The sequence below is a fragment of the Lissotriton vulgaris genome, unplaced genomic scaffold, assembly GCF_964263255.1.
Source record: "Lissotriton vulgaris unplaced genomic scaffold, aLisVul1.2 SCAFFOLD_451, whole genome shotgun sequence".
NCBI classification, from domain to species: Eukaryota; Metazoa; Chordata; class Amphibia; order Caudata; family Salamandridae; genus Lissotriton; species Lissotriton vulgaris.
This window is the reverse complement of record NW_028248472.1, coordinates 294,408-308,646: the sequence shown is the minus strand read 5'-3', so window position 1 is coordinate 308,646 and position 14,239 is coordinate 294,408.

The following is a 14,239-nucleotide window of genomic DNA, read 5'->3' as shown; positions in this document are numbered from 1 at the left end:
TGGAAATGTGAGTCTTCCGGGTTCCTCTTCGAGGAGAGGAGCGCCCGCTCCTTCTCTCAGGAAGGCGCCATCGTGCGCGTCACCAGCACTCTGCAAACCCACAATCCTGTGCGCGCCTCATAATGCTGCTTTATTTTCATATCAATGCAGGGCGCTTTGTGGCATTGAGACCGATAAAGAGCGGACATTTAAGAAGGAAGAGGCAGAGTATCAGCCCTCTAGTTGGAAGGCATACTAGGTTTCTAAGGGAAATTCCGGGTTTTTAGTGTATTGTACTACATGGTATTAAAAACGAAGCATTGGTAAAGCCAATAGTGCCCAATAGAGGGACCTTGAATGATAAGTCTTACAGAGGGGTCGGAGTCAGAGATGGCGCCCAGAGAAGGAAGGAAACAAATGAAGTGCCCCCCCCCCCCCCCCCCATTGCTGGAAACCGACACGAGACGAAAATGATACATTTGGGACCCAGAGCACAAGGGGCTGCTGCAGGAGCCTCGCTGTCATTGGAGGGGCGTGGCCGGCCACAATCATTTGCATACCCAGAAGCCTCTGCGGCAAACACCCGATTCATCACTGCAGGTGACACAGGCGTTTGTTTAATAGCAGAAGGAGTATCTGTAGCTGTGCACCCAGAGTCCTTCATGAGCGTTAATATCATGTCATCGGCGTAAAGTCACCCTACCAGTAGGAAGTTATATTTTTATTGTGGCTGCGCGGATAGATTAACGTACTAGCGGCCAAGTATATCACTCCGTGGGTCACGCGCAGCTCGCGGGGACGTGAGCCGCGAGCCGCGGAAGATGTTGGAAAAAATTTGGAGAAAACTCCGTGATTGATTGAATATGGGTGCGGTGTGGCCTCGTTAAAAGTGGAGTGCCTGCATAAAATTCTTTTGAACTTAACAAAAAATAAAATTCTTTTAAACTTAAAAAAAGTGGAGCGCCTTGAACATTAATGTTATTGACATGACCTGGACCTGTTCTTTAATAACACTAGTAATGTGGCCTGCAGCTCTATACCACAGCGTCCCACCCATGTTGAAGGAGGCAGAAATAGCACTATTGCTTTTATGTTTATTACTAGGAAGTACTCCCTGCTAGCTGGTGACTTCGAGGTAGCACCAAATACTGCAAGTGACCATCAGCCACATGCATCAAGCTTTTTTGCATTCGCAAACGGTGCGAATCGCAAAATACGGCCATTTGCGAATGCAAAAACCTTTTTTGGGATGCATCATTTTTTTCATTTTTCACAATTTAAGAAATCGCAATTTCGATAGCATTTAAGAAATCGCAAATTTAGCGATTTCTTAAATACTATGCATGATTTTTTTTAATTTGCGAATTCACAATTAGGAAGGGGAAAATTACCATGAAGTAAACCTTCGTGGTAATTTGCGAACAGTTTCAAAAATGCACAAAAGTGCATTTTTTAAACCTATATTTTACACACACATGCCCTTGGGACATGTGTGTGAGTAAAACGTACTTACGTGACATTTCAGGGGTGCAGGGGGGGTCCTTTGGACCCCCCCTGCACTCTTGAAATTGCATTCTCATTTTGCTATTCCTTAATTGCGAATTCGCAAAATGAGAAGGCCTTCTTATTGATTCCTATGGGCTTCTAGGCCCATAGGAATCAATGTAAAGCGATTCCTTAATTGCAATTAAGGAAAATTAAGAAATCGCAAAAACTTTTGCGATTTCTTGATGCATAGGAATTTGCGAAGTCTAAATTGCGATTCCTTAATTTTCGCAATTTAGGAATCGCAAATTCCTACAATGATGCATGTGGCTGCATATCCCTTAAACCGTTCTCTTTCATATAACAGCTAGGGATGGACCCTATTGATTTTAATCAAAATAAACGGTTGAGACTAAGCACGGGTAAAGTTGATCCCATCCAATGTGAAGCAAAAACCGCCACGACAAATTAAAATCTCATCATGAGTTGTCCCCATGCGGACTCCCTGCCTGATGAGGTGGTTCATGATTTTGAACTGATCTGTGCAGATGTGGCAAAAGATCTGACCAGATCATTTAGAAAAGGGGAATTTCAGGAGGGGCAATGGTTTAATGCTGAGAGTTCCAGAGCGCATAAGAATCTTAAAATAGCCCTCCATGCCAATCCCCGTGATTGAACACTAATGCAAAATTTAAGGCAGACCTACAAGGGCACCATTAAACCAAGACAAGAGGAACTTAGGAGTTTGGCTTGGGAGCACTTGGAAAGAGCCAGTGCCCTGAAAGAGTGTAAGAGTTTTTGGGACATAATTACTCGCCCCCTTTTTAGGTTTCGCCTCGTCGAAAGCTGCGCCGCACAGCTTTTCGGCGCAGGCGAAATCTAATGTTTACAGTATGTGGCTTGGGAATCCGCCCTCTGTTCCATTGGCTAGCTCCATAAATGGAGGCTAGCCATTGGAACAAAGATCTGTCCGTCATGGCCGGAGCAGATTCGTGGGCGTTCCGGCCATTTTTACTCATCCTACCCCTTTCACAACGTCATTGCGGTGGTTCCTATTTTTTTGGGGGGGGGGGGTTTGTTTTGGTAATTGAAGGCCGACCGCCGCCGGAAGAAGTTCAGGTGATTGCTGCCTTCTGCTTTGCCTTTCTTGCCGTTTCCGCCCCCCTTCTGCTGTCCGTGCCTTTCCCGTCCCCCCTCCTGCTGTCCGTGCCTTTCCCGCCCCCTCCCTCTGTCCGTGCCTTTCCTGCCCCCCTACCGCTGTCCGTGCCTTTCCTGCCCCCCTCCCGCTGTCCGTGCCTTTCCCGCCCCCCTCCCACTGTCTGTGCCTTTCCTGCCCCCCTCCCGCTGTCCGTGCCTTTCCTGCCCCCCTCCCGCTGTCCTTGCCTTTCCCGTCCCCCCTCCCGCTGTCCGTGCCTTTCCCGCCCCCCTCCCGCTGTCACTCGGTTTGCGGTCCTTAATCTCACTAAATGCGATTAAATATCAGAAATGTTCTTAGAAGTAATGAAAATGTCACAAGTCTTCCCAAAGTCAGCAGAGACTGTGGTAGACGCACATATACTATTACTGATAGAACATGTCATTTAAACCCCGACCCCTGTCTTCTAAAATGAATATGCAAAATGTTGCTGTTTGCTAACTTGCATAGATTTTGGTAACTAAGAGACTAAAGGAGAAGCAGGCCAGAGGTGCACTAATGTGAACACACCAGTCGTGTCCTGGGACTTGATGGCTTTGGGTTTGCAGCAGTAAGAGGTTTACTGTTTGTAGTTCACTTCGAAGAGCGTATGCCAAAAGGGCATTGATAGTTTTCTTACCTAGACACAGATGAGACTGTAAAACTAAGCACCACATCCCTGGCAGAGATGAACAATGTTTGCCGTTAGTAAGGTTGAGTTAGTAGCTTATAGCGGTGTCCATTTTGAAAGGCGTGTTCAGAGCAGGAATGACATAGTATGTAAAAGCAAAGCACAAGTAGGCAGTATCATCTGCCACACACACCACTGGATTTGATCTGCTCCATTTATGAACAGAGGATTTGCAACTATTGGGTACTCGCCAGCCGAAGGTTAAACTATGGTTGAGCACAACTTAGTTGAAATATGTCTTGCAAATAATCGCTGATTATTTTTATTATGTGAAGTCCACATCTAAATACAGTTGACGGGATTTCTGAGCGTTTACACTTTGTTGAATGTTCACACAAAGAAAGTTTAAGAGTGTATCGAGGGTTCCATCTCGCCCGCTGCTGTCTGTCTGTCGTTCCGCTGGCTCTGCCTGCGTCCAGCTTCGCGCCGCTAGCTGCTTCCTCATTATAAAAGGTTGCCCGCCTTTCTTCTGGGTCGGCTGCAGGGTGCCGCTCAGCTGATTCTGGCTCGTTCAGAAATCTGCAGGCTGTTCTTGTGTGTTGAGGCAGTGCCAGGTTTCCGCTTCCTGGCAGGTGGTGGTGATTCAATGTCCTTGCATGTGAAGCTTCTTGTAGGAGGGGGCGCGGAACGGAATCTGTGTCACGTGAACACAAGGGCACTTGTGCCACATTTTACGTGCATTTAACACAGCATTACCGGTTTGACAAGGGGAACAAATACATTCACGGAGGCCTTGCAGAGTGAGGAGAGGCAGGGGGCTTAGCATTTCTGTACCCCTCAATATTGGTGCTGTTTCGCTTGGAATGTGGGATGGCATACATTGCAATAATGTTCCATTATTTTTGGCCCATTTAAAAACACTGCAAAATTTGGAAGCGTCAACGATAACTGCCCATTGTGAAACGTGCCCTCTTCTGTAAAACAAACCATGCACATGTTTATTAAATATTAACCAACGGTGGACCCAAGTGGTCCGGCCGCAACAGAACAGAAAGAAAATAGGAAGAAAACTCTACCAAGAGAGAACTGCTCAGGGTCCAGGTATAGTGTATTAGGGGACCTCTCAGACTCAGAAGACCTAGGATATAGCTTATTCTCACAAGAGGTAGGAGTAACCCCCCACAAAGACCTTTTTCTACAGTCCCCATACTTAGGGGGAGCAGAAGAAATTGGCGGGCAAGAGACACAAAATAGTGAAAGCAATCAGCAAATAGGTGACAGCATCTGGTCGCCATTGAGCTTTGAAAATGTTCAGGTTTAACATGTATTGTATATCGTGCAAAGTAATCACCATTGCAAATATAATGTTTAACATCATATCATGGAATGCCCGAGGAATGGGCTCACAAGTGAAAAGAGCGTCCGTGTTTGAGCTCTGCAAAGTACAAAAAGGGGACATTATATGTTTACAGGAATGTGCAATTCCCCACTCCACGGACTACAGTCACATATCCAAATATTGGGAAGAAGGCCCCTCCAAATGGTCTGGGGGTGGAAACAAGAATGCTGGAATAGGCATTCTCATAAAAAACAAAGAAATGTCAATCCTTGATACTAAAATCATACAGCCAGGCAGGGCTATGATGGTCACCATACCATACAGAAACACCACCTTTAAGGTCTGTAATATTTATGCACCAACCGACAAGAATGAAAGAATGTCCCTGTTTGAAATGCTCCCACTTTTTATTGCAGGTGCAACCCCAATGGTGTTAACAGGGGATTTCAACTGCATCATAAACCCCACAGACAGATGTGGCAAGAAAAATTGTTACAAAATTGATAAGTCTGCAAAATGTCTCAAAAACATGTGTAAAGATCTGCAACTGTCAGATACAGGGGCGACATCAGGGTCAAAACAAAGGTTCACATGGGAAGCAGAAAGTGGCAAAGTCAAATCAAGAATTGATTTCATTTTCACCTCCAAAAATATAAAAGCAAGGAATTATGAAACAAACGAGAGTGGTATGTCAGACCACAAAATCTTGAAAGCAACCGTTGAAATCTCAAACATGTGTCAAATGGGGAGGGGTGTGTGGAAAATGAACACCTTGTTATTACAAGAGGAAAATATATGTAAAAATTACAGTGATATGTACAACAACTTAAAAACCAGAAAGGAAAGTTTCCCATCCTTAGCAGAATGGTGGGAAGAGGTAAAAAAACAAACAAAACTTTTTTTCAGAAAACAGAGCATGATCAAAAGCAAGGAAAAGTTTCAGAAATTTGATGAAATACAACAAAGAATGATCACACTAGAAAACCTGGAAAGGGGTGGAATGGAAGTAGGGGAGGAAAGAGAAAAAACAAAAACAGAACTGAAAGAATGGCTGAAACAACGAGGGAAAGAACACATTTTTAACTCCAGGGTCAAGATCTTTGAGGAAGATGAAAAGTGCTAAGGTTCTTTTTCAAAAAGGCACAGCAAGTGCAAAAGGTAATGAATGAACTGAAAGACACAAATGGACAAACACAAAAGGGCACAGAGAAAGTAGGGAAAATAACAACAGCCTTTTTTTCCCAATTGTACAAAAAAGAGCCATCAGATATAAGTGCATGTGAAGATTTTCTAGGGTCTTTGCAGAGCTCTTTATCCCAAGAGGAACAACATTTTCTAACCAACCCCATTTCAGGAGAAGAACTCTTCCAAATCATTCAGGAAGCCCCAAAAGGATCAGCCCCTGGGCAAGACGGCCTTCCATGGGAGTTTTACAAAGCTTTCTGGGGGCTTATTGCAAAGGATTTTTGGAGTCTGTTGAAAGAATGCTTGGAAAAAAATGTTTTACCCCCCTCCTTTCCACAGGGCATCATCAAACTGCTGGAGAAAAAGGGGGACAAGCTGGACATCAACAATTGGAGGCCAATCACCCTCTTGAATGTGGACAGTAAGATCCTAAGTAAAGTCCTGGCAGGAAGATGCAGAAAGGTGCTGGCCTCCATCGTGCACCCAGACCAAACATGTGCGGTCCCAGGAAGGAAAATCTGGGACAGCTTGACCATCATTAGAGACACCTTGTGGTTAGCGAAAGACAGGGGGAATCCACTAGCTATCTTGGCCCTTGATTTCCAGAAAGCCTTTGACTCCCTAAGTCATGAATACCTTTTCAAAGTGCTCAGGAAAATGGGATTCCCAGATGGTTTCATCAAAACTATTGGCTTAATATACACTGGAGGTGAAAGCCAGGTCCTTATAAATGGTACACTATCTGAGGGGTTCCACATTGAATCGGGGGTCAGGCAGGGATGCCCCTTATCACCGGCACTCTTTGTATGTGCAATTGAACCTCTCCTATGTGCCATCAGGAAGGACAAGTGCATAACTGGCCCTCTGGTACCGGGCAGCCAAGGCAAACAGGTCAAATGTGTAGCATACATGGATGATGTCACCATTGCTTGCACTGACGCTAGATCCATAAAAAGAACTTTCCTTATAACCCAACTCTTTTCCCTAGCAGCTGGGCTACAGGTGAATGTGGAGAAAACACACTGCATGACGGTGGGACAGTGGGACAAACTGTCTCCGCTGCCAGTGAAAACTTCCAAAGACCCAGTAAAAATACTGGGGATTCTTTTTTCACAGGACATGAAGGGAGAAATAAACTGGGAGAAGATCCAGACAAAGCTCAAGCAGAAAATGGCGCTCTGGACGACAAGAACACTTTCCATGGAAGGGAAAGTCTTGGTGCTGAAAGCAATATGTCTACCAATCCTGATGTTTATTGCCATGATTTTCCCTCCATCATACAGGTGGACAAAAGTGACACAAAGACTTTTTGCAAACTTCTTTTGGGGGTCAAAAATTGAAAAACTAAAAAGAGAGACAGTTTTCAAACTACCCACAAAAGGAGGGAAAGACCTGCCAAACCTCCATGACTTCCTGATGTCACATTTTGTTAAAAACGTACTGGGGAATGCAAAGAAAGACTCACATGTGGCTGCCTACACACTGTTTGCTACAGGCTTCATCTTATCAAGAGAGGGAATATGTAAACTGGACAATACAAAGCCTTTTTTACTAGAACCACCCCCTGCGTACAAAGGCATCAAACCTTTCTTCAAGAAGCTGGAAGAGAGGCAAATTCAAGCGAAGGACATCACACCCAGGATGGCCTTAAGCAAAGAACTGAAAGAAACGGATTCAGTGAAAATGATAAACAACTTATCAGAGAAGCAATCAGGGAAGGTTTGGGAGATGGTGAACCACAAAGACTTGACAAACTCCCAGAAAGACTTGGCATTGATGATATTATCCAAATGCCTACCAGTGAAGCAATTCCAACATGCAAGGAAACTGGCAAAAACAGCAAGATGCCCAACACCAGGCTGTGCAGCAGATGAATCACTGATGCACTTCATTTGGAACTGCGGCGGAGCACAAAGCATGTGGAAGGCAATGGGACAGCTCATTAAAGAATTAACAGGACAGGCATCCCTGTCCTATGAACTGGTTCTATATGGGTTGGGCATGAATTGCAATGCAAATAAAGAAAGGACACTATGGAGAATAATAAACTGCGTGAAAGAGGCGATGTGGGAAAACAGGAACCTTTCCTTGTACAAACACCAAGCAATCACGGAAAAAGAATGCCAAAAACTTGTTTTCACTAAAATGTTCTCTTACATGTGCATAGACACCCATAGATTTGGACAAGAGTGGGCAAAGGAAACCTGGAAAATCAGGAGTTGGTCTGGATGGGTAAAATGAGAAATCTTGATGGAAAACCACCAAAGATAGCCTGATGCGCTTCTTTGAGAATGGTTAAATGTTCAGCACCCAAATATAAGGGACTGCTTAAAATGTAAACCTGACAAATAATTCTAAATAAAGTATATTTTTACAAAAAAAAAAAAAGAGGGGCCGTGAGAAGCGGAAGACAATCTCAAATTTTGGAGGGCTTCTGTAAAAGGAGCTCCGGATGGGACGTGATTGGATAGAAACGTCATCGTGCCGCGGGAGGTTGGCCGCAACACTGGGTGACGGAAGGCGTCACAGGTGACGCAGAAAGGTGTGCCATGCGTTAGGAGCGGGAGATGCAAGGCTGCTTCTTGTCGCTAGAGGTCGGGATGCGCCAGAGAAACCTTCAGCGCGTCACTTCTAATCTGCATACCCACAATCCTGTGCGCGCCTAATAATGCTGCTTTAGTTTCATATTACTGCACTAGTGCTCTTTGTGGCATTTAAAACGATAAAGAGCAGACGTTTAAGAACGGAGGGGCAGAGTATGTAAGACCCATAATCGCTTTTTAGAGTTTGCTGTCAAAAGCTGAGCAAGCCCAGGGGAGACTGGACTCTGGTTTATTTAAGATGAAAACCCTAGGGGAAAAGACTTAGTGGCAGACCCTGAGCCATTGTCTCTGAGATGTCCTAGAAGGCGCCTGGAGGAGCACCCTGGGGACATCATGGCCATTGCATGACTCAGCAGCACCCTGGGGACATTATGGCCATAGCATGACTCAGCAGCCCATGACTCAGCAGCACCCTTGAGACTTCATGGCCATTGCATGACTCAGCAGACATCATGGCACCCTGGGGACTTCATGGCCATTGCATGACTCAGCAGCACCCTGGGGACATTATGGCCATAGAAAAGGGTAATTTGTGAGCGAGCTACTGAAGGTAATGATTTCGAATGATGCACCGTATCATATCACTCGACTAACCTCTTCACATGATTGTCGAGGTCTTTTTTCTAAAGAGCTGCCATATTATTATTTTTCTAGAAATTTCCCCGGATGAAGGCATCTTGAATGCAAAGTTACTGTTTAAGCGCACTTCCGGATGAACTACGACAAAACCCCTTCAGACTAGGACACTTCGAGAGTCAAGACCCATGGGAGCACCGGAGTACCCATGTTACCTCACCCAGGGAAGCCGGGTGCATAGGTGCCTTTTGGTGTCGGGTTTTGTCTTCGATTCCAATGGAGAGCTGCGAAGAAGTGCTGCAGGCGACCAATGACAGTGGGCCCTATTGGGACTCGCAACAGTCGGTGGAAAGGTTTAAGTGAAGACCCTTTGGGGTGGGAAGACAAGAAGCAAGCAAGGGTGGAAGCAGTGGAATCAGTCAACTGCTGCCTCTTCCAGTGGAGTCCAGCTCAGCGGCAACATCGCAATTCAATTCACGATCCGTCATACTCAGAAAATGTACAGATAAATCATCAAAGACTTAGGGGCAGATTTACAAGCCCCTTGCGCCACTTTTGCGTCACTTTTACCATGTTCAAAGTGACGCAAAAGTGGCGCAAGTGGCTTGTAAATCCGCACCTTAGTTTATCAAAAGGGGGCATAACATATACTGTGCAACTTATCGTATGCTAATTAAGTTCCTTTTTATTGTACTTTTACCTCTGACCTCATAAAGAGTACAGAGGGGTTGTGTTTAGAATAAATACATATATATTTGATATATACCTTGTGTGGTGTGCTTTCATTTGATCATTCAATAGATTATAATGGTAAAACAACTTACTTAACTCGTCTCCAAGTCTTAGCCTGAAGGCTGCTCTCCACAGCTACCACTAGGATAGCTTTCTATAAGGTTGACTTTATAACCTACCATCAATAAGGGTCGTTTGGACTGGTGCAAGGTGCCTACTAGAATAGTGGACATCATATACCAGGCCAACTTCTCACACACACTACATACCCATAAGGTTCTCAAGGCGCTGAATAATGTGTAACCATAGAGACACTGTTGACAGTTGAGAGGTACAAGAGCGTCTATTCTGTTCACTTTGGAGCCATAACTGACCTTTGAACCCCTGCCATCCGTGTGACCTTCTGTCACTCCTTTTTTAGGTCTTGCCTAGGCAGCACGCATGCGCTGCTCTAGGAAAAATGACCTCATGGAATCGCTCTGGACTTCCGGCTTATGGCTTGCTGTTACGTGCATCGGCTCGCAAGTGCTCGTGCACCACTCGCGGGACTTCCAGCCTATGGCTTTATGTTAGATATATATTGGCGACCCAGTTAGCTTGTGTCGTAGGTGACTGCCTAGTACTCTCATTCGGCTGCACCACTCCCGTGTAAACCTTCATATGGGTGATAGCACCATAAAGGCAAAAACAAGCACGGTCCTTCATAACATCAAACATAGAATTCTGTTTTTGATTGCATTTTTTTCTGTGTCTTGTTCCAACTAGCTTCTGTGAAGTGCCATTTCAGCTGCCTGCAGTTTAAGTGCTGGGTTAAGTGTGGTCTCCTTAACATATGATAAAATGCCTGTGAGAACTGAAAGCATTGGCATTTGTAAAACATCACTAGTAAAACAACCACGAGTTGCTGTTTTTACACTGCACATTTTTATTGCAAGCACATGGGGGCAGTGTTTATCATTTGTTTTCAGTTTGTGACACATGCTTCCAATAAAACTAAGAGTTCCACCTTCTTGCAAGGCTAGCACCATTGGTTTTGCAAATGCTTGCTTGATGTTGTTATTAGCTCCTGTTGGTATGAACTCCTGCAGCAAGCTAGAGCCTCCAAGGGCTGCATGAATCGAGGGATTTGTTATTTGTAGACGTGCAATGAAGTCTGTGCTGGCCAGCCTGTGGCATGTTCATGCAGACTCGAGGAGGTGCTTTTCCTATAGTCCCCACTTTGTTTCTGGAACTCAGAGTTTGTTGCTTCAGCCTGCACTGGGGCGCTCTCAGAGGGCGCTGTGGATGGTAATCCGCACCCCAGGTGACCCCTAAATGTACATCATTCAAGGTGATCAGTAAAAGGCGATGTTGATGAGCTTGTGTCTGAAGGGTGTGGTCCTAACCTTGGCTTCTCCACTTGACCACGATTGCATGAACCTGTGACACGAATGTCTCGTCCTGCACCTCTCGATCTCTACCTGGCGAGCACCAGCAGCAGACTGAACCTCAACTTCAAGAGTATCTGTTTGGACCAGCCACGCCTAGAAGTGTCTCCCTCGCCTCATATTGTACTAGTCTCACTATTCACCACTTGGTGAAGTGAGACCACGAGAGCTGTCTCGTCTGCTACAATAATAATCACCTTTATGAAGCGCTGCACCGGCGTCTAGGCGCTGTTCATCGGGTCAGGTGCATGCTAGGTGGAGGCCACCGATCATGAAAGGCTTCTGCTGTGTCTTAAGAGGTTGGCGAGATGCTGCTTGCTTGCGCTGCCGCAGTCCACAGGTGACCGGCAACTTCGACATGTACAGTGGGGTTTTAGTCCGTGTGTGCTGTGCGGTGCATCCTGCTTTTTCCTTCCACACCGGCTGCTTTTGACTGGAGTGGGAGTTGTAGGCCGTGTGTGCTGTGCGGTGCGACCTGCTTTTTCCTTCCACACCGGCTGCTTTTGAGTGGAGTGGGAGTTGTAGTCCGTGTGTGCTGTGCAGTGCATCTTGCTTTTTCCTTCCACACCGGCTGCTTTTGAGTGGAGTGGGGGTTGTAGTCCGTGTGTGCGGTACATCCTGCTTTTTCCTTCCACACCGGCTGCTTTTGAGTGGAGTGGGAGTTGTAGTCCATGTGTGCTGTGCGGTGCATCCTGCTTTTTCCTTCCACACCGGCTGCTTTTGAGTGGAGTGGGGGTTGTAGTCTGTGTGTGCTGTGCAGTGCATCCTGCTTTTTCCTTCCACACCGGCTGTTTTTGAGTGAAGTGGGAGTTGTAGGCCGTGTTTGCTGTGCGGTGGATCCTGCTTTTTCCTTCCACACCGGCTGCTTTTGAGTGGAGTGGGTGCCGAAGGCCTTGTAGCTACCTGCTGGTGTCCCTTCTATCCACCTGGCCCACCCCCTCCCATGCATACTGTTTGCACTACGCGCCTGCACCACTGAAATCCTTGCACTGCCCCTACCTGCCCTCCACTGCCAGGGCATCGAGATCTGGTGTCCATTGCAGGGCAGAAAGGCAAATTCCTCTTCTTGCCACTAAATCTTCACTGGATGGGGCTTGGAATAAACAAGTTCCTTCTCTGCACCCTCTTCTCAGTCAGTCATCTATTAAACTTTACTCCTCCCAGAGCAGGGTCTGCTATCCACCCCTGCTAGGGGAGCTCCTGTTGCTCCAGGGTGGACCTTACAAAGCATGTTAACAAATTGCTGTATTTAGTGCATGCCTTCGGGTCCCTCACCTCTGTCCTGAGTAGACTCTGCCATGGATGCTGTATCCTGTCCTTGCCGTCGGGTGGACAGAGTAGAGAATGTACCGTCTGTAGCCTGTCCCTGTAGAGGGTGCTTCACCGTCACGCCGGTGTGGCCCCGGTACAGCTTTACTGGCTGCCTGTAGTTAGTGTATGACATGGGTTAGTGGAGTTGTTTTTTTTTCTTTACTCCTGGGTGGAGTAAACAGGAGCAATGAAATTCTGACATTTCCATTTCACTTATAATTGGTGATCATTGTGAGAAGTTGGCCTGATATGTGATGCTCACTAATTCTAGTGATCACCTTGTATCATGCCAAGCAACCCTTATGATGATTGGTTGTAAGTCAACCTTATAGAACAATTATCCTAGTGGTAACGTGGACAAAGCAGTCTTAGGCTAAACTATGAAAGGCATGTGAAGCCAGCTGTATTACCATACACAACCCCCTTGAATACCAAATGAAAGGACACCACACATATATATATTGAAAATATATATATATTTATTAACTACAAATATCCCCTGAACTCTTTATGAGCACAGAAGCACAAGCGTTAAACAAAACACAGTTTAAAATACACAAAAGTTGCACAATATGGATGAGTCCTAGGGGCCACCTAAACCATATACTAAGAAAGTGGTATAAGAGATACCAATCGAAAAGGAAACAGGCCTAGGGCCTTGGGAATTGCTGGAGCTGATCGGGACTAGCAGTGACTAAGTCGGGAAAGGCCCGCCGGACTCGGGTGCAGTGTTTAAAGTGCACGCACTCACCAATGTTAAATCTATGGTGCGTAAAAGGTACAAAGTTAGTTAGATAGGAACCTTCCGAGTGACCTAGAAAGCTGAAACTTAAGACACAGGCCCTAGAGGTGTGTACCAGTGTGAGAACACCGGCATTGCTGAGTTACCTCACCCACAGTACGTCAGTGCATAGGGTCGAAGTAGTGTCGGGTTTTGTCTTGCTGGTCGATGGTGCTTGGAGCTGAAGATGCTGCAGGCGGCTCGATGTGAAGAGTTCCGGTGGATCCAAGGGTGGATATGAAGATGTGAAGACCTGAAAGCAGAGGGGACAATGTTCAAAGTCACTAGCCAGTGACTACCGTGGAACAAGATTGGAACCAGGCGATGTTTGGTGCAAATAGGCGTTGAGGTGTAGCTTCTCTCTGCAGCCACGTGGACACCGGGGGTCGAGGACATCCAGGAGTCGGTCAAGAGCTGTCCCACGCAGGCTTCTCGCTGTTAGCGGTCTCGGCAACTTGATTGAAGCAAACAGGCCTTGGCTAATGCAAGCCACGCAGGAATCGAAAAAGGCTTATCACTCAGACCAGCAAGGTCAGAGCGGGTGCTCCATTTTACAGGAGCAAGGGCAAGTCTGGAGCAACCAGACCCGCAGTGTAGTTTGTCGGTTTCATCGCCAAGATGGCTGCTGACCACGTGGCTAGTGGCCAGCGGCCCCACGCAGATCGTGGAGATGCTGGGGGGCTGATCTTCGGTGCAAGGGCTGCTCGGTAGTGGGGGTTCTCAGTCCCAAAGCACAACATCGAGGGTGCCTCTGATGCTGCGCAGTCAGCTTTTCGGGTGTCTTCCAAGAGGTCCGGTCCCACGTCTCTTGGTGCCTCCACGGGTCCCTTCTTTGCAGGGCCTGTGGATCGTGCTGTGAGAAGTCTGGGAGTCTGGGTCTTGTCAGGCTCTGGGCTCGGGCTCCGGCGTGAGGCGGCGGCAAAACAGACGTCGAGTTGCTGGTTGGTACCTGTATTCACAGGGTGGCCACTCCTAGGCCACAAGGGAGATGCTCTTCAGTCTTCTGTGCAGCAGAA